Here is a 26,733-nt window from a genome sequence, read left to right as displayed (position 1 = left end):
ATCCATAACGGACTTTAAGAGAGGATGAACATTCCCGTTCTATAGGTAGAACTGCCCCTATTAGATTAGAGAAGGGTGAGGGCCCACTTCCTTCTGATCTGCTAGCACTGTGAATTACCTTAGACCTACGCAGCAGGAACGAGATGGAGCACCTACTCTACTGGTCGTCTGCTCTCTCGAGGTCGTCCTTATCTAGGTACAAAAAGGACATTACGGGATATCTCCAAAATTCGATGTACTTCGTGCAGGACACATCTCATGTTTGCCGAATCTAAAAACCATCGCCTTTGCATCCAAACACTTCACGGCGGCTATGATCAGATCCCAGTGTTGGTTCACTTTTGACTTTATCCTCCACCAAATCTTCTGATCTCCTGTTCTCAATGATGTTAAGCAGCTCCTGATCGCATCAATCATGCCTTCGAAGGTACGTTTTTTTCATTCGGGGTCTTACCTTGGGGATAGACGATGGACCCGCCATTCGACATGATGCAGCATTTTGAAAGAAAATTCCATCAAATAAAAGGAGTTTACATTTCTAACATCTCTTGACACCCTTACTTTTAATAGGGGGCCTTGCCTCATGATTTTCTTGGCAAGCATTTGGCTGTTGACGTGTCCTCCGCACCCACTTGAATGAGCTTGTTCAACAATGTGTGCTCCTTATTTCGGAAGGGCGAGTGACCTTTTGTAAAGGACATCTCCCAAGATCATAAATCGTCGGGAAAGTTCCCTCCGGGCTTTCCTATGACCACGAGTGGCGTACTCCGGTATGAACCCGTCTTGAGGTAATTGTAGAAAGAATAATACCATGGTTCCCATCATCCTTGTAATCTTCCTCGTCTTGACTGGTGATAGTTCATCATGTTCCAACTCCCGATAGTCTTCATCCAAGAAGAGAAATGAGTTCCGTTCGGCGGAAGGGCTCTCTGTGGCTCGGATGTCGATGACAAGCGACTCTGTGCTTTGGTGTACTAGCATGTGTACTAGAGCGGCTGAGTATGAATTCCATAAGGGCTGGCGAGTCAGCCAAGCGATTTTCTATTCTCGGAACATGGGTGAAGGTGATCTCCCTAAAGCGCTTGATCAGGTCAATGGCAAGTTCTTGGTACGATATGAGTTGGGTCTCTTTGGTCTTCCATTCTCCTATACCTCTCTCTATAAAAAAAAGCCTTTCCCCTTTTCAGAATACCCACGGTAAGCATCCTGCTCTCGATCCAGAGCTACTGCTTCAACAATCAACTGAGCTTAGGAAGTTAGGTTAAGACGTCGACTTATAATTGGTCTTGCTCGAGGAGATGAAAAAGAATTAGGGCTTGCTTTCTCAATTCACATCTATGAGCGATGATTCCTCTATCTCTTGCTCACTTCGATCGGACTCTGGCAGCTTAGGGAAGAATGATGGCTCGCTAACAAGGCCCCTAAATGACCACTCAGAAGGCCTACCTCTTTTTTTCCCAATCTCTCACTCGCTCGTCCCTCTCTCATGAAAGATTGTCTCTCCTCACCCGGCGGCTTTTAGGCATGTCTATAGCCAGTTGCTAAGACGATTCCCACTCAAGCATTCTCATTCAACGGTCTATCAATGCTGCCTTATTTAGTTCAAAATTACTTTCTTTCTACTAGTTCTTACATAATCAATTTGCAGGAAGTAAACGAATTCGTTCCTTCCGAAATCCACTCCTGAAGTCATGTCTTTCAGTACTGGGACTGAAGTCAAGTACTTCCGAGTTGCTCTTTGCCCAAATCCCTCTTTCCGACTTAGAAAGACCAACTAACAATAGCTTTAGCATCTCTTGAGTTGGAAAGGTCTTTATAGAGCTAAGGGGAAGGTTAGGAACCCTAGTAGCAGAATGGAATCAGCGGGCTGACTTCCATGCTAACACGAGTAGTTTAACTCAGCATTACCTCGTAAGGTCGTTTTCAATTTTTTTTTGCTTTGAGAGAAACTTTTTAAAAAGTCTTCAAATAGTCATTGCATAGTTTACGAATTATGCTTAGTAGGGACCTAAACACAGGAATGGTTCAGAGTCAGACCATGCCTTATGACGAAAGGGGGAGAAAGGACTGTCGATCTGTGATCAAAGAAAACTATACCTGAAGAATGGGATACAGATTGACCGGCACAAAAGCCATCTCTATCAATCTACGATCATTGATGAGACGGCGACATAGAGAAGTCACCCCCTTCTCACTTAAAAGTAAAGAAGAGATACAAACTTTTGAATCTAAATTTGGTGGGATCGAGGATGGAATCGAATAGCGAATGCACTTGACCGACCCGCCATCTCTTTCCTTCAATAATGCCTTCGCTTCACTTCAAGACGCTATTTGCCAATAAGAAAAAAACTACCTGAATGGAAGAAGCCGAAGGGGTGAACGAGCGCTGCGGTAACGAGCTTTCCTTCTTCCGGCCTTTATAGGAGTAGGGGAGCGTGGTGAGATAGATAGACATCCAATCCTGTAGCAGCTAGTTGCTCGGCCTTAGTCTTGGGCTGATCTCACACTTCAATCAAGCCCTTCGTACTTCGATCCAATCAATGGATCGATCAAGAGGCTAATCTCTTTTGTTTGGGACGGTAGCTAAAAGAAAGTCCTCGCTTTCTCTTGAACAAGGGAAGGGCAGCATAGCATTAGCTTCAATTAAACAAGCTCAACCTTGAGAAAGGTGGTAGGCCGAAGAACCGTTGAACGCTTCAACTTGGCCACTGAAGAAGGCGAAGGTTGGGCGAGAGACTAGGCCAACTTACTGCTTACTGCTATGCCATGGTTGAAGCTTTAGGCTCCATAGATGGAACTATGTATTAGGTATTAGGGAGGGGAGGACACCACTCAGCACCCCACGGAGCGGTGGGGTTCAATGCCTAAAAAAAGAAAGAAAAAAAAGGGGGGAAAGATGACTCTATGGCTGAGGGGAGGAGAGAAAGAACGCATGCATGGATATTCTGTCTGTCGGAGGTTCGATAATCTATGAAAGGACATCTAAAGCTAAGGTTACGAAGTAAAGGAAGTCCGAGAGAAGTGGTGATCTCATCTTGCTTGCTGGGGGAGAGGAAGCTTCCGGACCACCTTTTCCAGCCAGATAGCGAGCGATCACTCAGCAATGAACACTAACTGAAAGCGGCCGGGAATGAGTACCTATCCCTTAGGGGAATCGAACTCGTGTCTTCGACATGAAAAGACGATGTCCTAACCACTGGACGAAAGGGACCAAAAAGCCATTCTTCATATACTGCTCCGTGGGCTCCGAGAAGAGAAGTGGTTCGTTTTCTTTCTATACGAAATTAAAGATTTCGTTTGTGTTCATGTTGGCGATTTCAGATGTAAATTCGGCGGTTCGTCCCCCCTTCCTACGGGTTCCCCCACCCCCCTGAATAAGTAAGGCCCCGCTCTTTCTAATAAAAAAAGATGGGCGAAGCGCCCGTTTGAAGTGGCAAAGGCCTATGCTACAGTAAGAAAAAAAGTAGGTTTCGGTTACAAAGTCACTTAGTCGAACTATAAAGAAAGGGAGGCTAAGGTAACGAAGTAAGGTCAACTGGTTAAGGAAAGCTCAGGTTATGAAAAAGTTTAGCCGTTAATTAATTCAATTAAGTAGTAGTGAGACGTCGGTACGGAGTTGCGTCAGCTGTGGATATAGACTAGGCTAAGGGGCGGACTTCATCTCTTCTATTCTCTTCACTTACACCTTACACTTCTGCTGAGTCTAACGAGGCTCATGTGCGGAGCCTTCCACTGTCACTGTGGACCGAGACTACGCAAAGGTAGAACATCATAGAAACTTCGCTGACTTTCTCATAAACCTTGATTTCGCTACGCTCAATAAGAAGCCGAAATCGCTTAAATTGGTTCGTGTTCCGTTTCCAAAGTAAGTCATCTTTACCCAAGTGTGAACTTCAGACGACTCTCAAGCGGTTCCATTCCTTCTTACTGTACTTATGGGTCAACCCAACCCGAATGGGAAGAAGGGGTTCAGCCAAACAGTGGTCCACTTTGTACGTTTGCTGAGCAGACCAATCAGGCATTTTTTTTCTAAAAGGGAAGGGAACTTCTCACCGAAGGAGGCAGTAGGAATGAAGGAGGCGGGAAGCTACCGCTTCTAGAATAGTTGCTTATCCTTAACTTTTTTTAGAGCGTCTCACTATTAAAAAAAAGGTTTATGTAATCGAAAAAATGGTTACGGTTGCGGAAACCAGAGAAAGTCGGGAACCATCGGTTACCTTTTGAATCAAAGTAGCGACGAGCCTAGTATTACGACTACAGGGGGAGAAGCAAAGCTTTGTAGACAGCTTCGCTTCTTTCTAGCGACCAGCTTCTCAAGTGGGTGGCTTGGTAAGCAAGCTACCTTCAGCATCGGTAAAATCCCTATCAATAAGAGGCCGGAATGGTGGGGAAGGAAGCCCTCCCTACTTCAATGAAAACGGGGAAGAGCCCTTTCACAGCCGCTCCTCAACAACTACCTTTCGCCCAACATGATCACGAACGAAGACAGACAATTGCGTAGATAGGAGGATGAAACGAACCAACCCACTTGTCCTGATCGGAACGATTGAAGAAAGAAAGAGAAAGGTGTCCCCTTTCGCCCAGGGGACATCGTCGGAGAACAATGTCGGGAACAGGGTGAGAACCTTCCGTTGCTTACACCCTTTAAGTGTTGGTTCTTCCGGGAGAGATCTGGTTTCAAGATCTATGAACAAGAGAGATCCCTAAATCTCCATTTGAAAAAAGAGATGAATAGATAAGGCGAAGCCAGCTGAAGGAACGGCGCTAACGAGCAAGAAAACGGATGCGCTAACGCGCAACGGCTTTCCTTTCTCTGATAGAGGCTCGCTTCTTCAATTCAAGTTCAACTTGCTGCTTTTCATTTTGATAGGAGTAGGTGCTTGCTGCTCGCTCGCTGTCTACTAAATGAGCCTTTACTGCCCGCCCAGCCCCTCTCTCTAATCTTAAGTAAAGTTCAGTCAATTCAATGAAGTGAACAGCCCAACCTCTTTGTTTATTTCACCTAATTCGGAAAGAGAACAATAGACTTGCAACTACAGTCTAAGAAAAAGCTTCTCTTTGATAGCGGTCATAGGGGAGTTCAGAAAGGATCTGATCGTAGATACAGACTGAAACCTGTGCGGGGGTAGGGGCGGATGTAGCCAAGTGGATCAAGGCAGTGGATTGTGAATCCACCACGCGCGGGTTCAATCCCCGTCGTTCGCCCATCAATAAATGGACCATTTGTTACGGAGACAGAAGAGAAACCTAGAAAGATTTTTTTCTACAAGTCATCTCGAGGCTTCAAACGCATCCAAGCAATTGGTATCCGATTGAAGCATAGAAATAGATTCGCGTCGCCTACTTGCTGAAAGCACAAATGGAATGGCCGATCATGAATTATATGAAGTTTTTAAGACCTTCACTTTTGACTTCATAATGAATTAAATGAACCCCCGGATGAGGAGCAAATCTCCCCTCCCTTTTACTAAACCATGGGGAGCCCCTAGTAGTTTACCGGACAAATTGAGTTGTCGTGACGAGACCTTTCTTAGTGGAAGATCGGAATTCTCTTCATCACGAGACTGATCGGATCAGACACCCGAGAGACCTCCACAATTGAGTAAGTAAGAGGACAACAAGCAAAGAGTTATGCTTTCATTTCTTTGTTGAGATTGAAATCAAGTTCTTTAAAAAGGGGGTAGGTATAATGAACGCAGGCCAAGTCAAGAAAAGGACTTCCTTACTTTTAGTCTTAATTACTAGTAGTTTGAAGCAAAACCGGTTTTTTTGGCACTCGGTTCCTTCGTCTTAAGTAAAGTTCAGTTGACTTTTTTGATTCGGAACTCTTAGTCGAGCTGATGGCGAGATCTTTTTTTTGTTCGAGGTTCAAGAGGAAGAAGAGAAGAGGAACCCTCGCCCAATGGTGCTTTTACGAAAGTACGGTCACCGGTGGCTAATACCTTCTCGACACTATCGAACCTGAAATCCACTCTCAATCGCTCTTTTTAGTTGGCGGGCAAGGGTTGCCCAATTTCTTAGCCGATACCGGGACGTCTTTGCTTGGTCATATATCGATATGCCAAGCTTTTATCCAGTCCTAGTAGAGCATAAATTTAATAGAGGTCTAAAAAGAAAGTCTCCAAGCTCCAACCCGACTTGGAGTTTTCAAAGAAAAAAGGAAAAAGCGGCCCGCTGAATTAGGACCTTGGATTATTCTGATTGGATCTCTAACCGTCCCCGTACCGAAAAAGGATGGGAAGGACTTTTCTTTTAGAAAGCTAAACTAAATCAGGCCTGTCCCAAGGACGATTTCCCACTCCCAAATTGAGATGTCGGGGTAAAAAACGCTGTCATTTATGGACGGTTTATCAGGATACAACCAAAGACGGTTGGCCGAGAAAGACCAAAAGAAGACTTCCTTCATCACGGGGCGGGAAACCTTCTGTGCAAAGGTCATGCCATTCGGCTCGGCCTAAAGAATGCCGGAGCAACCTACCAGAGGGCTATGGCGGCCATCTTCCATGAGATGATGCATAAACTATGTGGATGACATAGTAGTCAAATCCAAGACAAGGGTCAATCACATAGAAGTCCCCCCGATTAGTCTTCGAGAGGCTTAAAAAAGAAAAGAACACGGAGCGGTCAAATCAAACTCATCGGTTGGTTAAGCTGAGTAGGCGGTTGACTAGGCCTTTGCCTTGGCATATAGCCATGTTGGCCTTGATTTGGTGGAGACGGGCGAACCCGCTGAGACTGTGGTAAGGTTGCCTGAGGTGGTGGAGCAAAAGAGACCTGCATACCCTGAGTTGATTGGGGAAGAGCTCGTTGTTGCAACATTGGTACGTAGGATTCCGAGAAGAAAGAGGCGAGCGCATCGAAGTTAGAGAAAGGGCTCCAATAAAAAGATATGGGATATGGCAGTCTATTGTCCTTCCAAGCTAAAATAACGAGTTCTTATTGCAGCAGGATTGTAGCGGTTGGCTTTCATGCAGGTAGTCGTAGCTTGAAGACGAGGGGCGGTGTGGTGTAAGGGTTATGGCGAGTCAAGCAATGATCGGAGAGGGAATCTTATAGGCTAGCTAGGTTTTCTTTTTCATTGGCTTATGGTCTAAGGGTACCCTTTCCGCCTAACCATTGTTTAGAAAGTAAAAACAAGAATTCTTAAATTGTTTAGACTGAACTTTGTTCTTCGACTTCACTTTGTCTTCGTTTAGTCCAGTTCAAATTTTAGTGCGAGCATAGGACAATGGCATTTTCTTAGCTAAAGGTAGATCAGAAAATGAAAACTTTTACAAAAGCCCGTATTTCGCGACTGTAACAAATGCTTATCCGGTGCAAATCATTTATCCTACGCACGACGTCAACAAAACGAGGCATGAGAACCAAAGCGCAGGCAGGGAGAGCCGGGCCAACTACTAATTATTAACCGTCCTTTCAGTTGGGACTTTCAAGCAAGCCTTGCGAAGGCAGCCTTCTCGCGCATCAAATACTTCATTTCCCGCAAGTGACCAACCGAAGCCATGCAATTTCTTATATTATAAAAGGAGTGCTAGAATGTCTTTTCAATTGTAGGGGCGCGTTAGCGCTAATATAAAGCAAAGGGCTTTTTCAGCTGGATCCAGAACGAATAGGAGATATATCAGTACGCCATCCACGGGACACCTTTCGTAGTGAGGGAAGTCCTCTGTTTTTAGGTTGACGAGCTACTTCAGTTTAGTTTCCGAAAAAAGCATAAAGCCCGGTATTTTCGTAAACATAAAAGAGGGACGAGTGACAAGGGACTTGAGTGACTCACCCTAATCAATAGGCGGGAGCAGGTATCGAGTGTTGTGAGGGCTTTTATTTGCGCGTTAAGGGCAGTTTCTGTTATAGCACTAGGAATCGGTGCCGTTAGTCTAAGCTAAAACAGAGGGGCTTTGGAATCCATTCCGTATTCCGTACACTAGGAAGTCGATCTGAACTGTAATTATAGCCTTTGCTTGAACCGAAGAGAGCGATGCGAACAGTTCAGGAGGCCGCAGATCAAACCCTTAGGTCAGTGTCGGGTTTCATAAGTACTCTCGGTCAATCATATCATTCTCTAGACGGGATGGGGTGTAGGCACGTTTATTGGAGCAGTTGGGAAGAACACCGACCTCTTTCTTTTTTCAATCGTTAGAAAAAGGAGCTTGGTCAGCCATGTTCCCTACGTACCCTATCGTTATTCCCATGATTCCCCGTTGCACCTATTCTCTGCAACCGTCAGTTCAGATCTATCTCGGGTATGGTCACTGCACTCCAATCGTTGTATCTCCAATCTCTGCCTCGGGTTGGGGCAATGAGGAGTTCGACGATTTAGCCCATCGACTACATCTATCGCTGAACCAACTTCCGAATCATCTACCGAATCGCATAATCAACCGGATCCACCTAAACCTAATAAATTTCCTCTAGACAGAATGAGGCTCTCGTTGAGAGATCCATTAGTGATTGGCCCACCCCTCCTGGCAAAGAAAGAAAGGCAGGTTCAGGCGATTGATCAAAAAAAGATTTCCTTCCCTTTCTTTATGACAGAGCAATTGAATGCAGGGGTGCAAGGCCTCTAAGATTATGAATAAGCTATTCATTTTCCGTCCTATTGAATAAATTCGGCATGATGGTAGTAGAGTCGTCGATCTGATCTCGCGCGCGGGCGAATAGAAATGCCTATAGATGAGGTAGGCGAGGCTAGCTTGCCGACAAAAGGGGATTGTCTTTTGTTTGATGAGAACGAGAAGGGCAATTGACTGCAGGCCTCTTGGGTGGGGGCAACTGGAGGAAGACAGCACGGGGCAAAGCAAAGGGCAAAGCTTCGAGTGACTTTTTTCTTTGCTCTTCGACAGCCCGTCACTCGAAGCTCCTCTGTGACGCCCTAGCCGAGCGGTCATCGCCTGCACAAGCAAGCAGATTAGCTCCATTATTCCATTATTGTGCCGGCAGGCATGGGCGAGCGAGGTAGGCTTAGATTAGAGGGAGGGGGACTGCGAACGTCCCATGAAGGGGGAACCATGCATTCCTCTCGGGCTGGGCTCTCGCGTATCCGGGGTCCGATCAGATCAACCAGCGACCGGTTTACGGAACAAGGAGTTAAGCAAGGGCCAGGAGATTGATGAAAGAAACTGGCCGAAGTCAGTGTTGTGTTCAACTCCGCGGTTGGAAGGATTGCTTTCTACCGTCTGTCTTTTCCTTCTCTCTCTTCTCTTAGCAAAGTAGGCTCAAGTCAAACTTTTGGCTTGCTACAAGCTGGGCTCAGGGACTGCAGTCAGCCGCTTCCCCTGTAGTCGTCAGCTCGTTTTTGACAGATCCGATCGGGTGTTCATCATCTGGAGTAAAAGGATTCGAACCTTTGCATGCCGATACCAAAAACCGATGCCTTACCACTTGGCTATACTCCATACGGCCTGTTTTGGACGATAGAACGGGGATAGGGGGAAGGGGGAAGCAGGGCTCGAAGAACGAGCCGAGCCGTGCAAGGACGCGGGGATATAGCAAGTAAGCAGAAAGGTTCTTTAGGACCGACTACAACAAGCTCACGACTCTAATAGAAAGAAAGGGTAAGCTCTCTACTCTATTTGCTTGCAATGCTATGCCTATCAAAGTAGGCGAACGCTTCTGTAACCTTAGACTCGTTACGCTGTTCGACTAAACTCGTTGGCTCCATGTCCACCGAAAGTAGGTAACCTTCGTCACCGTTGGTTCCCGTAACCAAACCTTTCTTATCTTTTTTTATTATGTCTTTCTTTCTGAAGGACTTGCGGTTCATTACACCAAAGGCTTTCAATGAACTATTGAAGCTATCGAGAGAGTACCAAATGCTGACGGTAACGAAGGGGCCGATGCGGCCGGTTACCGGGAAAAGGTTCCCGGGAAACTACGTTCCCTTTGCAAAGTAGGCCTTTTTATAACTAATTAGAGTTGACATGAAATGGATCACGGAAGAAGACATAAAAGATGAATGAATGATTCAATCCCTTCCCACTCACACAGGTTCTTTTATTGAAGACCCGGGCGTACATAAGAGCGGAACCTAGATAGAACGCGGAGCACCGGCCCCGGCCGCCGATACTGTTACCATGCTTACCAGCTCTTACCATTGCCGCCTATAGATATACATGGGAGGTACGCGGGGCTAGCTTGCTTCTCTTCCTCTAACCTACACATCTTATGTGCGAATAAAAGGAAGCGAGCGGCTCTTCGCTTAGTAGACGGCCGCCAGACGACGACCCCTTCTTGTTCTGGCCCAGCCGCTTCTTTTTTTTTTTGATAATCCTAGACTAAAGAAGAAGGCTCCTGAATCAGCGCAGGGAAAAATCCGCAAGCAGGAGAACTTTACTAACCTGCCGCTGGTTACTTTATCAGGGCTCCGCAGGAGAAGAAAGAAGGTCCGGGTCCAATTTCTAATGAAGCGAAGGTCCCCCTTACTCCCTATTCTCTCTTCAAGCTTTATAAAGCTCTAAGAGAAAGGGTTGGTTAAGAACTATTGACTGTAAACGATAGCAGTTAGAGTCACTCAATGGATATGCTCGCCTTTGGAATGAAGATGGATGAACAGGCACTTGAGCCTGGAACTGATGAAATTTGGGGAAAACATGGAACCAGTCACTATACCGGGGGGCGAGACATGACCGCGACTTAAGATTCAAGTACCGTTGAAAAGACTAAAGGAACGGGGGAATGACTACCTGTAATAAAGCACAGGCTAATACGAGCCGACCAGAAGAAGCAAGGCTTTAGATTACCAGATCCTGGACACAATCTTCCTAGAGATGGAGAGCCCTTGCCTTTTCTAGCCTCTCCTTCTTGCTTGCTTACCTAGCTCTTGTCTTAGTGACTCTTCCTCATTTCTAGGTTTTTCTGAGTGTGAAAACGGTAGATTTTTCATTTGGCAATGAATTGGATCCGCCTCGATTCGATCAATAATGGGATTCTTGGCTAGAGAAAGGTTCTATGACATGGACGCCCAGCCCAACTCGGTCGGTCGGTTGGCCCACCTAAGATATTAAAAAATTATCGATCGATTTGATCAAATTTGAAAAAGTCTTTCTCACTATTCAGAACAGTGGAGCTTTCGATCAAGATGTTCTCGCCTCCCCCGTTTGGGCTCTCGCTCGAATCGGAACCTTTATGCGTTGGTAGGTTTTCGACTCAATCTAATAGCCTACCTATCGGGCGCCAATAAAAGAGAAAGTTTGCGCATGGGCTCATTATCTGATGCAGAATCGATGCGAGAGGGAGAATCAATATGGGAGAAGCGGGGATTGAGAGCTTTCAAGAACTAGTGGAAAAGAAAGACTTGGTCCCTGCATTCCTTTCTTTCCAAAGAGAGTTATTAGTTCTAGGGCATAAAAACTTTGATTGAATGAACGCCACCTTGGTTGTATTGTTTTCAAACAAATCCAATGTTGGGCCAAGCGTTGCCAGCCGGTAATAGCCGAAGGCAAAAAAAAAAGAGGGAGATAGAGAAGAGGAGATTCAGAAGAGTCACTCCACTCCATGGATAGTGCACACAGATTCTTTTTTCATTTGCAATTCCTTTCGGGTCGGAAACGTGGGCTGCTGGTGGGGCTTTGCCTCTTCTCCCTCTTCTTCCGCTTTACAACCAGAATAAGGAACCTTAGAATTCACCCCGAGTCAAAAATGGGATTTGAGAGGCTAGCGAATCGGAATTGTATGGAATGTCCTACTCCTGCCCGAGCTTTCCGATCAACCAATCCCCTATTTCATTTCAGGGACATCTGTGTTACGTAGGCCCGGGGATCACTGATTAGTCGAATGAGCCCATCCCTCTAGCCTATCATTTGTTGGTCAATCCGGCTGGCGGCTCCTGCGTCTGGGGCCCCTTTATACTAGTTTGCTGCTAGGAGTCCCTCTAGTCGAATCCATAATCCATAGAAGTCCCAATAGAAGTTTACTGACATGGATCTTCCATCGGCGATCTACTGCTCCCTCTTAGTTGCAGATGCCCATGCTTTGATTCGAAAGCCCTAGCCCGTGATGAATCCCCAGGAAGAGAGGACTATTGAATTCCTCCTCCCTTCAGTCCAGTTTGAACCTGTCGCAGCAACGAACACCTTCCTACTGCAAGGCTTTTCTCTGCCCTTCCACTAGAATCCACTCCGGGTCGGAGGAGCAGCTAGTCCAACTTCTTGAGCAGCCGAGATATTGAAGAACGAACATTTGGTTGAATTCCTTGCCTCACCCTGAGATGAGAGGGAAGGTCGATTTTGACTCGAATCCTGGACCTGATCTTTAATCCTACACCGGTTAATGATGCGATGGGAGAAGTTTTTCTTTTGTCATTTTTCATCAATGCCGGCCCAGTCGAGGTTCGTCCATGCCCAATCCCAATGGACAAACCTTAGCCCCTAGCTCTATAATCCACCCTACCCAGTCCCTGAAAGCCCTCCCGGGGGCCTAGCCCTCTTTCTTCGAGTTTTAAGCGGCTTTCATCTTTGACGAACACCTGTGCTAATAAGACAAAGAGGTAGTCTATGCCTTGAATGAATCAGTAAAGTAACAACGGATTAGTGGAATGAGGGATCAAGAGACAGATAGAGGGAGAATGGCAATCATTGGTGGACCTTCCCTTGAACGAGTCACGGAGCTCTCAACGGAGTGGTTTAGGTTCTGGAATTCCATCTCTAGTTGGGGCTTTCGGTTCGAAGGTTATAAAATGTGGTGCGGGTTCATCTCTCTCGACCAGTTCAGGTTCAAGGGAGGGTGATCAAGGGGACCCAGACTTGAGATCTCTTCTCTATGGCGGGAGGTCTCTTTCGTATCAAGAGTGTTTTGGGGAGGCCAGGGAAGACGGATTGGATCGAGAGGCGATGTTTATACCTCTTCTTTCTCGATAGGATTCCCATCATTTGAAGTCTCCGACGAAAGAGATAAGGGCGAGGGACCGAACATGTTCTATCCTCAAACTCCATCCATCATTAGTAATCTCAATTCGCTTTTCCTATTCACTAGTACAATGTGCGCTACAACTAGCAGCCCCTTACTAGTAAGGGAAAAGGCTAGCGCGCAAGGGCTGATGAAAAGCCAGCAACTTGTTAGGACTAGGTTTTGGCTTGCCCCTTTCTTCTTATTAGGAAGATAGGTTTGGAACCCTATACAAGGGGCTGCTTGCTGCTCACCCCTATCTCTAAAGGGGCGCACACTCGTTACCACTAAACGACGAAGCCGGGAGCGGAAGGAGGGACTTGAACCCTCAACCTCAGCCTTGGCAAGGCTATGCTCTACCAATTAAGCTATTTCCGCCAGCTACGGTAGTGGCGAAGCACTACTGAGCAATTCACGTATCACTTGATACGGACGACTTCTGTTTTTCCGCCGGACCACAGTCTTGGCCTCCGATCGAGCTACGAACACGAGTAGGTAGGCTAGGGGGGCGGCAGGGCTGTGCCTTTTCAATCAATCTCCAGCCGCTCCGCTATTGGTGCGAGCTGTAAGGAGTCTTGATCTCGAGTCAAGCTGGGGCGTGATCTGTCTTTTAAGTTAAGTCATTTCCTAAGACGTCTCCTCTTATTCTTTCTACGATAATCCAAACTGCAGCTCCACGAGTCTGCTCGGAACTAGTCGATTCATGAGCCATTCGTTCTCCCCTCTCGGTTGGCCTTTGCCAGCCACTAGAGCAAGTAAGAGAACCTACAATGAATGAACTTAAAGAACCGCAGATTTTGACCGGATTGTACACCTTTGTGTCTGGCTATGTATATGGATGTGCATAAAGAAGGGACGAGGCATCTATATCCTTTTTTGGGGGAAGAGAGAGGGAAGAAGCTGCAGCGGCACCTCACGAACTTCTTACTGGAGTAGTACTATAGGCATTTTCGAGTGTTTGGATGCACGTCTTTTGTTCATATTCCTACGCAGTTAAGAGAGAAATTGTCCCCAAGGAAACCACTTGTGTCTTTCTTAGATATGCTCAGTCCGGGTATAGACGCTATGACGTGAAATCCAAGAGACTCGATGTATCCTTGAATGTTCTCTTTAATAGGGGCGCTTCTTTCCTTAACCTAGTTAATCAGCCCCCGGGGAGAATGATGATGGAGGTGTATTGCAGCCTTCTCCTGTTCATCAACTCTAACAAATAAGGGCTCTCTAATGCCTTATTTGTACGATATGATGCAAGCAAGGAATCCTATTAGAGTGATGCAAGTCAGCCTATAAGATGAAACCGAAGATACTAAGCCTAGAATCATTCGCTCTCTATGTAAATTTCTCTTTAGCAAGAAGCCCTGTGAAAGCTATCAGATAATGACTTGATAGAGGTCCCTCGCTGACGCCTTAATTTTTCTTTTTTTCATCTCTTTATGATATGCTATCTTCCTTTAGCCAGACTTCCCGCATTACTGTGATCAAGTGGAAGCGCTAAGGTCTATCCTTTCCTTAAGTTAAGAGTGAAGGACGGAAACTGGCTCTTTAGGACTGATAGTAGCTGCTTTTCTGGTAGTATAGCTGGTAGCTCTGCTTATGCTAGTTCTCTTCTTTCTTATGAGAGAGATTCGCAATAGGGGCATTTCTCTGTAAGAAGAAGCCTGTTACAGCTATCAGATATAGGCGATTTACTTCACCTTGAATAACTATCGAAAAATGGCTTTCTTTTCAGCCGCTTTCATATTTCATTAAGGTAGTTTGCTTACTTAGTGCTTTCGCTAAGGTGACGACTTGAATGACACTTTAATTGTTGATCAGAGGAAAGGGAAGACCTCGATAAGGAAGAAGAACAAGAGCTACATCGGCAGGACTCTCTGCAAGTGGAAGGTCGCATAGGGGCTCTCGGGAAGCTCTTTCCTTTATACCAGAAGGAAGACGGTCGAGGAGATCAGTAGCTAGAAAGCTCCTTTGGGAGAGCAAGGTAGCCAAAAGTCTATTAAAAGTACATCACTATTAAGTCGACTACAGTAGTATCATGAGCATGTAACTACATCCCGGAACCAAGGAGAAGAATACTCTGTAGCAGCAGCAGCAGTGGACGAGCATCAGTCATCAAGTGAATCAGTAGATGCCCGCGCACGTGAGCAGCAATCACTCCATTACAGCAAGACAAAAGTAGCATATGTCACATGGTAGATCATATCCAAGCAGAGGTGCACAAGAAAGAGCACACTTCACTCAGAACTTGTGACAAAGACTTGGTGTGCATCAGAACACGACTGAAAGCCAATGCTGCTTCTTCATTCCAGGTGAAGCTATCTTTATTCAATTCAGTAAATTGGTCAGTGGCTTGCTGATAACCCCATACCACTTTCAAAATTTTCGGTAATAGCCTGTTAAACCCAGAAAGCCTCTCAACCCCTTGACAGTAGTGGGTTGTGGCCAGCTCAACATGCTGTCAATCTTGCTTTTATCTGCTGATACCCCTTCACTGCTCACCACATGCCCGAAATACTCTAACCTTGCCTGACCGAAAGAGCATTTCGATTTCTTCACAAACAACTTGTGTTGTTTTAAAGTTTAAAACACTATCCTCAAGTGTTGCAAGTGGCTATCTAGGCTGTCACTGTAAATCAAGATGTCATCGAAAAAAACTAGTAAAAATATCCTCATATAATCCATGAAAACCTCATTCATTAAAGCCTGAAATGAGGCTGGAGCATTAGTGAAACCAAAGGGCATATTAACTCGTAATGGCCCTGGTGAGTTCGAAATGCAGTCTTGTGTATATCATCTTCAAACACCAGAATCTGATGGTAACCACTTCTCAAATCAAGCTTCGAAAATCTCCTGCTACCATGTAATTCATCAAGCAATTCCTCAGGATGGGGAATTTATCTTTAATGGTGATGGCATTGAGTGCTCGATAATCCATGCAAAATCTCCAGGTATTGTCCCTTTTTTTCACCAGCAACACTAGAGAGGCATAAGAACTCACACTTGCCCTGATAATACCACTTAACAGCATCTCCTTGACCTGTTTTTCTATCTCTTTTGGATGTGGGGGTATCTGTAGGGCCTTACACTCACAAGCTCACTACCAGGTTTTAAGGGAATGTGGTGGTCATGATTCCTCTTAAGAGGAAAAGGTCAGGCTAGTCGCTAAAGGCTTTGGCTTTACTCAAAGAAAAGACTTGATCCAAGGAACTATACAAGTATGGTGGGAGGCCTAAAGTCTTTCACGTTGACCCGGCCCGACATGACATTTGCTGTGAATCAAGTCTTTCAGTTTATGCATGCTCCTCGTCAAGCACATCTACAAGCTGTCAAAAGAAAACTCTGATACTAAGAGAACTATTTGCGATGGGTTCTTCTACCCAAATAACTCCTATGCAGATGGGGCTGGAGATCCGCTCCTGCTCTGCGTGTAAAGTAAGACAATGAAAAAGAAGGCTTCGCTTTGTTGCGACTGTCGCCGTCTTCGAGTGAAATATCGTTTTAGTAGTCCCGGTAATGGAGTCTTTCGAGATAAGACTGAGGCTTATTTTTTCTTCGTCGTACGTGACTTTGTCTCAACCGGTAGAAAAGAAGTTAGAAAGAGGAATTGACCTCGAAACTATATATATGAAGGGGCATGTTCAACTTCAAAGACCGGTGTCGCATAATCGGACTGAATGAAAGTTAGAATCACTGACAAAGTACTTTGGTCTCTATTTGTCGCTACACAACGAATATTTAGTCTCAAGCTTCCTGGAGATACTGGATAATTAGGAACTGCGTATCGCCTAGCAGCTAAAGTACTTGGTGAATTAATAAAACCAGTGATGCTGATAAGCGCTTACACTTTTTTTAGAATATAGCAAATAGTCTGATTTCTTTCCATATTGCCTATCAACTGACTAAGATTCCATACCTATCCTGGATTTGAACCTAACTTCTCAACAGACTTAGTAGAGTTCACGACCCTTGCCACTATGACTCCAAGAAAGTTTACGAGGTCAGTGAGCAGTGTCGGGCTTTCTTTTACCTCCTTTGCCCATTAGTCTGTAGTTAGGGCTTCTTAAGACAAAAGAGACTGATACAATTGAATAAGTAGTAAGGAATAGTTTGATAAGAACCAGAGCGGATAGATGGCAAGTAAGACAGTCACATCAGGGCTATAACCAGCAACCTTCGGTTGATTCATTGAAGTTTAGAGTCAGTGTCTTTCTATCGAATCTGAGTTACCGACTCTCATTTGAAAGACCGTCCCTATGACATGGTCTTAAAGCATAGTTTGGACTGCCCTAAACTTTAAAGTCTTTGTAAAGGATGAAGTTTCCTATTTCCTCTCCTATCCCTGCCTTTGACCTCGCACCGATGGGTATTGCCAGTTAACGCCCTAAGTTAATAAAAAGCAGCTGAAAGAGAATCCTAAGCATGATGTCTATCGCAGAGCCTTCAGTTCGTTCGGCTTTTAGCCCTTTTATCTATTATGAGACTACCTTCGCGCCTAAGCTCTTCAATTAGCATTCTTATTCTTTCTGTCACCTGCTGGAATATTCGACACGCGAGGAATAGCTTGAAAGGACTCTAAACGACTGGACAAGACAAACTGAGGCTTATTGCTCAATGGAAAGCGAACTACACAAGACGAAATCATAGCCCAATCTCTTTGCCATAGTAGGCCCGATTTTCACCCCTTTGGCAAGACGAAGAGGGACAAGAGGTTATTCATAGTAAAGATATGGAGAAAGACAGACAGTCGGTCCATCCCCGACTCCTTAAGTGCAGATGAGGCGCGAAGCGGCGAAGCAAGTGAATGCTAACTTTGGTAAGGTATGGAGTCCCTAGTCATTCGATATTCTTTTCGCGACAGGGAGAATTCATTCTTCTTTGGATGGACCAACCCAAACCCTAGAAGGCAAAGGCTGAGAGACATCCATCTCAACACATACACGAGCAAACATGGGATGAGCAAGGCAAGAGTGCGCTCATCTGCACGAAGGAATTGTCCAAAGGTTCCCACAAGACCTTTAAGGTATGTAGGACTCAAAAATGGCAAGGGAAGGTAGGGAAGCCGAATCCAAACAGCAGAGAGAGAGGATTCATATCTAGGATGAAAATCAGGCGACCAATAAAATAACCTAAACAAGGAGCTGTCAATAATATGAGATTCCCTAGTCCATGCCTTAACCATATCCTCATGAGAGGAAAGGTGGATCATCACATGCCTGGGATCCAAAAGCCCCACCACCACAGGCTGGGAAAGCCCCCAAGAGGTATTAGAGAAAAAGTAAAAAAGTCAACGTTGCATCAGCTTGTCTCATTATTGCCGAGATAATGGCCTACTTCTTCACATCCACCGCGCAATGCATGCAATTATTGATAGACAGAAGAATCATGGTATACACTTTACTTGCGTGTACTAGCTAAAGCGTTACGTATGTCTGGTGGAGATCATATTCACTCCGGTACCGTAGTAGGTAAACTTGAAGGGGCAAGAGAGACCTCTTTCAGTTCCTTTTCCCTATCTCAGAAGAGAAGGAAGGGTTAACTTCCGACTCCTATACTTTCATCAAGCAATTAGATCATTATTAAAGGTAATCTCTGTTAAGATAAAGGCAAGGGTTGGTTTTTGCTTGCTCTTTATCGCACTTGGTTATTCCTCGTAAAATGAGTTTGGGGAGGGACTTAAAAGTGAATGCGATCCATTCTTTGCTCTCCTCAGCATTTAGAAGATCGCAACCAGACCCACTCTCGCCCTATCTCATCATCCTGGATTGACCAAATAGCATACCTGCCTGCACGCACGAATGGCTAGGCGATCAAAAATGCCATCTTCAGCCCAAGTTTGTCCATGAAGTGCATCCCTGTGGTTCATACGCGCACCACTGTTGTATCCATTCTTTTCATTCCAGAAAACGAAAGTGTGAAGGGGCCCACCTCACTCATCCCATTTCCCCTTCCTCCAACTGCGCTTAGACCGACAGTGGCAAGAGCTTCTTCTTTGTTCACAGCTTGAGCGGATTCAATTCCGAACCTTTTTTTTGAGTAACTATAGTGATTCCTTCCCTTTCTCTTCCTTCTTTCCTAGAGCTACTGGCTCATTTCACTCTCTTTAAATAAGAAAGACGGGGAGTCACTGGCTTCCTTTCCTCCTAACCAACTCGCTACAGGGTCTATGTAATTGAGCTGGTTCTGTATAAGCAGGGGTGGGGATGACGCTCGTATCCCGTACTTGTCAGTAGAGTCATTCATCCCTATCTTGGTTGCATTCTTTATCCTGGAAAGCTAGTCTAGTCTCCGCCCCTGTCTCTGGGCAGCCTTTGATCATCTCGGTGAGCCTTCCCCTTATACATGAGAGAGGTCGTGATAAGAGTTTCCGAGTGAGGCGAGGGGCTCCTCTCAATCGACGAAGGCTTGAGTCCCCTACGGCCAGTACAATGCGCTAGTCGCATCTTCTATAAGGCTGGCATCTAATATAAAGAAAGCTGTCCTTGTGGACTCTGTCTCATCTTTTTTTATTAACTATATTCATGCTTCATGAAAAAAAAATGAAGCAATCCGCTTCGCACCTTTATCCCTTTCTTTTTTGGGGGAAAATGCATTCTCACAACTTCCTATTGAATCAAAAAAATGCCTACACCCATGCTCTCGGGAAAAGTTTTCTCCAGAAGTTTTATACTAACCCCAGTTATTCTTATCCCCCTGTGGATGCCTTTGCTTTTCCCACAATCACAAGCCCACTAGGCATAAAGAAAACAGAGGATCCCCGTGCCAAAGCAGGCATCTTTCTTGGCTATCCTTTTGGCTAAATCTTTTCTCTCTCATATATGATTCTTCTTTCAAACCATTTACACTTCCAGGAGTATCACCGCAGCTTCGATAGGACAAGGTTTGAAGAGCTCTTACGCGGGAAGTCTTTCACTCTCTCTTATTCAGTTCGAATCCTTAGTTATTTGATAAAGCTAAATTCGAGAATAGAATAAAGAATCGAATCATAGAGTTAAAATCTCTACCGAAAGGGAGAGGAGAACAAATCAAGATCGACTGACTTACAGGAAAGAAGCGAAACTCGACTGCTTGGACATAGTGGGATAGATCTATTGCCAGAGGTGGAGACGGATAGGTAGCTAGACTTCCAAGTTGCGGCACGAAGTAGCGAAGACTGTTCAGTTAGATTTTTCAGATATTGGAGTGAGTTCTTGAGAAAGAATAGAACTAGACTTCAAAGGATAAGTTGGAAGAAGATCAACCGAGAGTCCCCGACTTTCATATGCTCTTTATAAAGTAGTTTGAGGGCCTTAAGAAAGGTAGACCGTCGGGGTAAGGAAAGGGTCGATGTACATTGATTTTTCATATATAGAGAGATTCCCATGTATAGCTAGCCTTCTTCTTCAGCAGATACTCTGCGTAGTATACCTATGGGCGGTACATTTAATCAAACAAAGCCTCTCGACTTGCTTGTTGGTTCGCGGGTCTGCTTCTCTTTTGATCCGCGGTCTGCCACCGATAGCTAGCCGATCGTGTTTCTTGAGAGGGTTGTATCCAAGTTATTCGACCAGGATTTATCCGAAGCGGTTAGTTTCCTGTTATCTTATCTGGTGGTGAATTTGATGCCCCGTGGGTGACGACCCCGGGCTCTACTGTCAGATTTTGAGTGGGTACCTGTTGGGCTATCTTGGCATATGGCCTCTTTTCGCGTTGTCCCACCACCTAATTATTTGGTGGTGTGCAGAACTTGTGTACCCGGGAAGGGTGTTTACCAACTACGTCGTCCCTGGGGATGACGTGGTAATCGCGGATGAGAATGTCGCGACCCGTTACAAGGAGTCCCTTGACCTCCTGCAGGTGGTTATTTCGAAAGAGAAATCACTAATATCAAGGATTGGGTCCGCGGAATTCGCGAATAACTTTAGGGTTCGAGATTTGACAGTCGATCTCCCCCCGGTATCCATTAAAAAGCGTTATTAAACACTTTCCACCCCTACGGGTTGATGGCTGTTGCTCACCGTTATTCGGTGCGTGATTTCCGTTTGCTTTGTAGGCTGGGTGGAGCTGGATATCGTGTTCTTGCAAGGCTAGACCATAGGCTCCCGAGGCGGTATTCCCATCTTGTGGTTATGGGGCTAAAATTGCTCTCTCCTTCTTACCCGCTTGATTTCTGGTTGGGTAAGGGACGACCACTCAGTCCAGAAGCTCATGGGCGTTTGGTGAGACTCCTTCGAGCCAAACTTAAGCCCCGGGAGCTGATATTTCCCCCCGATGAGCTGTTCGAGACTGAGGAATCTAGATATTTCCTGGAGTACTCTCTCCTTTATGGATGGATGCGCCAGTGGTTAAACTACCTTAAATGGTATCACCTTACCGCACTTTCCCCTTGGGTTACCCTCGAGGAACTGTTTAGCGGTCCGGTTGTCTCGCACTCCTGGAGGATGGTCGCGGTGGATGAAGACCTCGTTCGATTCTCTCTGGAAGTTGTTTATAGAAGTGCGCTTTTCAAGCTCATTAATCAGGCTGTGAAGTGAAGGTCACAGGGGCTATGAGACCCGGCGTAGTAATTTGGAAGCCCTAGTAGTAAGCAGAAAATGAAAAGTTTATGAATAAGCTCAAGATAGCCAATATTGAGTTGGGCTAGTCTAAGACAAGACAGACCGATCTATATTCTCCTGCTCACCTTTACAAGGTTTCCTACTCACTCTATTGAGTTACAGCCGGGTTCTGCAAGGAAGCATCTCGACAGGCCCGCAACCAGTGGTTGATGCCCCACCCGAGCTCTCCATACTCTATTTATCAAGGAGAGTTTTACCAACCCTACCATCCTAGAACGTTAGCGTACAAGAGGGGCATTTCTCAACTGAGTTAGTCACACATGGAATCTCAGATGTGGAAGTTTTCTTCCGATTTCTTTGGCGTTTAGTTGGTTGCACTCTAGGTCTCACCTAAGATCCTTAGTCTATCCGAGGCTCTCGTTAACTGGGGCACGATAGAACCGATGGTCAGTACCTCTTTACTAGGGAAGGGGTTCCCGGGAGAGAGCTCTGGTTCGTGCGCATTAGAAGTAGACATGAGTGGTTGTCTTAGCGCGCATCGGAAAGACCGTGCCTCAGTGTCTTTGAGGGATTCCTTCTCGCTTGCTTACTGTCTAAGCTCTTCGATCCTGCCCTGCTTTGATTCTTGCGCTTGCTTGTGCCCTCTTCTTTCTTTAGTGCTTGCCTGGATCGCTATCTTACTAGCAGTAGTGTTGTTTTCTATTTGAGCTTCCCTTTTTCCTTTTATCGAGCATAATGATTCGAATCGGGCTTTTTGGTAAACTTCTTTGCCGAAAGAGTTCTCCCTTATCGGATGGCATCAGATGCCGGTGGCGGTTAGCGTTCTTTATCGGTATTATTCAGAGCCAGTGGCCTCTTAGCTTTGTGGGCGATATCAGATGGATGGTATCTCACCACATAAGTGTCAGGGATGGCGTAGTTCATTAGTGCTTTCCCGAGGATGTCTGTGCGTGCTCTCCCGTCTTTAGTCTTTCTCGGCGTCAACCCGAAATACGAAAAAAATAATTTGAGCACTACCCGCTCTATCATATAGGACGACCTACTCCTTAGTTAAACCAGAATTTGCCACTCACCTTCATCCGAAAAAGAAAGAGACCGCACGAAAGCAGTTTTTCCTAAACGGTGATACCACCAGGTTTGAAACTTCAATCTTTTAGCAGCTTGTGGGGCCTGGCCTGAAGGTGATATTAATACCACTCCGGCCCCTGCAGCCCCCAAAGTGCTAGATCCATCGAAGTAGAGAGTCCACCTCTGCAAAGGCGAGGACTTCTTCATCGAGCTCCACTGGTTCGAAAACATTCATGGCATGATCTGCCAAGAAGTCTGCAAATGCCTGTCCTTTGACCTCCTTCATAGGAACGTACCAAAAAGTGAACTCGGATAGCCCTAGGATCCACTTCCCAATTCTCCCCTTCAACACGGGTCTGGTCAGCATATACTTAATCAGGTCCGTTCAAGCAATTACCAACACTGTTGTGGAAAGGAAGTAGTGTCGGAGCTTGGTTGCTGCAAAGTAGAGCGATAAGCACATCTTCTCGATCGGCGAATAATTCTTCTTAGGGAAGACCCTGCTGAGATAATACACGGCCTGCTCCTACCCTGAATCAGATCGAATTGGGGCATAGGGGATGATTGTAGATAGACCATCAGCATAATCAATTCTCGTAAACCAAGAACCATCAAGCAATTTCATGCTTTTGTTCCTAATTGGGTAAACCGGCTCATTCGCCTTTACCACTCCACTTTGTTTGTAGGAAGGTACTTCCGGCCCTCCTCAAGGATACCCGCAATGATTGGGTCAAGATTTTTAGATTGTGATGTAGGAATAACCATTTTCTCTATACCCCCCATCTGTGTATAAGGGTCAGCAAGCTCCGAATCCCGTTTGTTCCTTTCTTGGGTCAAGGAGCAATTTCAAACATTTCCATTTTGATATTGGATTTCCCTCAAGATGTCTCAGAGCAAGCAAATTCTAGCCTTATCTACTTAGAAGCGCAGAGGGAAAGTAGCAACTTGATTTGGACCATAGGGGGCTTCCTTCCGAACTACGGATAGGCTACCGGGCTTTGCACTTCGGCCCGTGAGAATACCGTGCTCTATCTCTTCTCTCACCTGACAGAGAACTATCGTCTCGCTTTTGCTATTTATTGCAAAAAAAGAAAAGACAAGGGGGGGGGGACATAAAGGCCTTACCCCTGAACATCAAAACAAGCTAGGGAGCTCTAAAAAAGAACATGCCTTGGCTATGAACAGGCTTTTTAGAATCAAAAGGAAGAGACCCTAAGCTATTAAATAAAATGGAGTCTGAATGAGTATGACCATATGCAGCCAAACAATCTGCAGCTTTGTTGTCCCCCCTAAATACATGAGATAATTTCGATAAAGAAAAATGTCATTTCCCAGCAAGCACAACTCACTAGCATGATCCTAAGAAAGCCACACTGTGATTTTGATTTGGCACCATTAAAGCAGGAAGCCAAAAGATGGTGAAGAGAGGAGCTTTATAAAAGAAATACACATTAAGACTGGGAGATAAATGAGACCCTATTATCCTAGGAATATCACTTTGAGAGAGGTGATCCACTCTTTCTATGCAAGGAGAGGAACAGCAAACACATTTGGAGGCAAAATTCATTCCAAACCTGGGAAAACTGCTATCAACAGCAATGGCATTCTTAATTTGTCTTAGTTTCCACAAAAAAACACCCATTTTTAAGGGCAACCATTTGTTCCAAAGATTTTGATAAAGAGATCTCTAGCCAGTCTCTTCTTTTGAGAGGACAACTCAATCAACTCGGCGGATCCCCTCTTGTCAAAATACTGAAAGCGAGAGTGAAGCATGTGTTTCGTTTACATTCTAACTATTTTACCATAGTTAAGAGAGTCAAGACGATCTTCCTCCTCTTTTTCGATGACTTAGGAGGGAAATTCTCTTCTCGCAATTAGGAGTCAGTGGATAACATCCCATTCTACGAGTTTACTTACAGCTGGAGTAAGCAGAGAGTCAAAAAAGTCCAGGGAAGCTTTTAAAGTAGGATTCGAACCTACGCCCGACTAGTCAGTTACCAGCCGACCGCTCTACCACTGAGCTTGAAATAAAAAACGGGGTTTTCCGGTGATTAAGGTAAGGTCTTGGGTCGAAAAGTAGGTATAAAGATATGCATATTTGAACAAAAAATGTAACTAAGCCCTTATCAAAAACAACTATTCCAAAGAACCGGTTTCAATAATCTGAATAAAGCCATTATCGTCCACAGATATGAAAGCCGCAATACAAGTAACTGGGTCGCCCCCTGGGACTAAACACATAACCTTTCCAACAAGCCCTAGTCCATTCAAGAACGCCTCCCATTTGGGTATAGCGAAGTCACTCCTGAGAAGCTGGTTAGTATGAGAGATGAATTGGTGGAATATATGAAGCAGGACATCTATCTCTTAGGTGGTGTGATGAAAAAAGCACAAGAGATATATTGGAATCTATACAAAGTGGACATAGTGAAACTATCACTAACCCTGTTAGTGATAGTTTTACTTTTTTACAAGTAAAACTATCACTAACCCAGTTAGTGATAGTTTTACTTTTACTCTTACGACACTGCTCACTAACCTCGTAAACTTTCTTGGAGTCATAGTGGCAAGGGTCGTGAACTCTACTAAGGCTGTTGAGAAGTTAGGTTCAAATCCAGGATAGGTATGGAATCTTAGTCAGTTGATAGGAAATATGGAAAGAAATCATACTATTTTCTATATTCTAAAAAAAGTGTAAGCGCTTATCAGCATCACTGGTTTTATTAATTCACCAAGTACTTTAGCTGCTAGGCGATACGCAGTTCCTAATTATCCAGTATCTCCAGGAAGCTGAGACTAAATATTCGTTGTGTAGCGACAAATAGAGACCAAAGTACTTTGTCAGTGATTCTAACTTTCATTCAGTCTGATTATGCGACAACGGTCTTTGAAGTTGAACATGCCCCTTGATATATATAGTTTCGAGGTCAATTCCTCTTTCTAACTTCTTTTCTACCGGTTGAGACAAAGTCACGTACGACGAAGAAAAAATAAGCCTCAGTCTTATCTCGAAAGACTCCATTACCGGGACTACTAAAACAATATTTCACTCGAAGACGGCGGCAATCGCAACAAAGCGAAGCCTTCTTTTTCATTGTCTTACTTTACACGCAGAGCAGGAGCGGATCTCCAGCCCCATCTGCATAGGAGTTATTTGGGTAGAAGAACCCATCGTAAATAGTTCTCTTAGTATCGGAGTCTTCTTTTGACAGCTTGTAGATGTGCTTGTCGAGGAGCATGCATAAACTGAAAGACTTGATTCACAGCAAACGTCATGTCGGGCCGGGTCAACGTGAAAGACTTTAGGCCTCCCACCATACTTGTATAGTTCCTTGGATCAAGTCTTTTCTTTGAGTAAAGCCAAAGCCTTTAGCGACTAGCCTGACCTTTTCCTCCTAAGAGGAATCACGACCACCACATTCCCTTAAAACCTGGTAGTGAGCCTGTGAGTGTAAGGCCCTACAGATAACCCCACATCCAAAAGAGATAGAAAAACAGGTCAAGGAGATGCTGTTAAGTGGTATTATCAGGGCAAATGTGAGTTCTTATGCCTCTCCAGTGTTGCTGGTGAAAAAAGGGACAATACCTGGAGATTTTGTGTGGATTATCGAGCACTCAATGCCATCACCATTAAAGATAAATTCCCCATCCTAAGGAATTGCTTGAAGAATTACATGGTAGCAGGAGATTTTCGAAGCTTGATTTGAGAAGTGGCTACCATCAGATTCGGGTGTTTGAAGATGATATACACAAGACTGCATTTCGAACTCACCAGGGCCATTACGAGTTAATATGGCCTTTGGTTTCACTAATGCTCCAGCCTCATTTCAGGCTTTAATGAATGAGGTTTTCATGGATTATATGAGGAAATTTTTACTGGTTTTTTTGATGACATCTTGATTTACAGTGACAGCCTAGATAGCCACTTGCAACACTTGAGGATAGTGTTTTAAACTTTAAAACAACACAAGTTATTTGTGAAGAAATCGAAATGCTCTTTCGGTCAGGCAAGGTTAGAGTATTTTGGGCATGTGGTGAGCAGTGAAGGGGTATCAGCAGATAAAAGCAAGATTGACAGCATGTTGAGCTGGCCACAACCCACTACTATGAAGGGGTTGAGAGGCGTTCTGGGTTTAACAGGCTATTACCGAAAATTTTGAAAGGGGTATGGGGTTATCAGCAAGCCACTGACCAATTTACTGAATTGAATAAAGATAGCTTCACCTGGAATGAAGAAACAGCAAGGGATTTG

General features: G+C 45.0%; 1 non-coding gene across 1 annotated transcript; it reads right to left on the bottom strand.

The window, feature by feature from the left end:
• Positions 1–13,187: 13,187 nt before the first annotated feature.
• TRNAG-GCC (transfer RNA glycine (anticodon GCC)) lies at positions 13,188–13,260 on the bottom strand. The gene has a single exon. It is a non-coding gene; the product is annotated as a tRNA-Gly (tRNA).
• Between the last annotated feature and the right edge of the window lie 13,473 nt (positions 13,261–26,733).

This window comes from Lactuca virosa, chromosome 3, assembly GCF_052849685.1.
Source record: "Lactuca virosa cultivar CGN04683 chromosome 3, Lactuca_virosa_CGN04683_v6, whole genome shotgun sequence".
In the NCBI taxonomy this organism is placed as follows: Eukaryota; Viridiplantae; Streptophyta; class Magnoliopsida; order Asterales; family Asteraceae; genus Lactuca; species Lactuca virosa.
The sequence above is the reverse complement of the archived record's forward strand: the minus strand, read 5'-3'. Positions and strand labels throughout refer to the sequence as shown.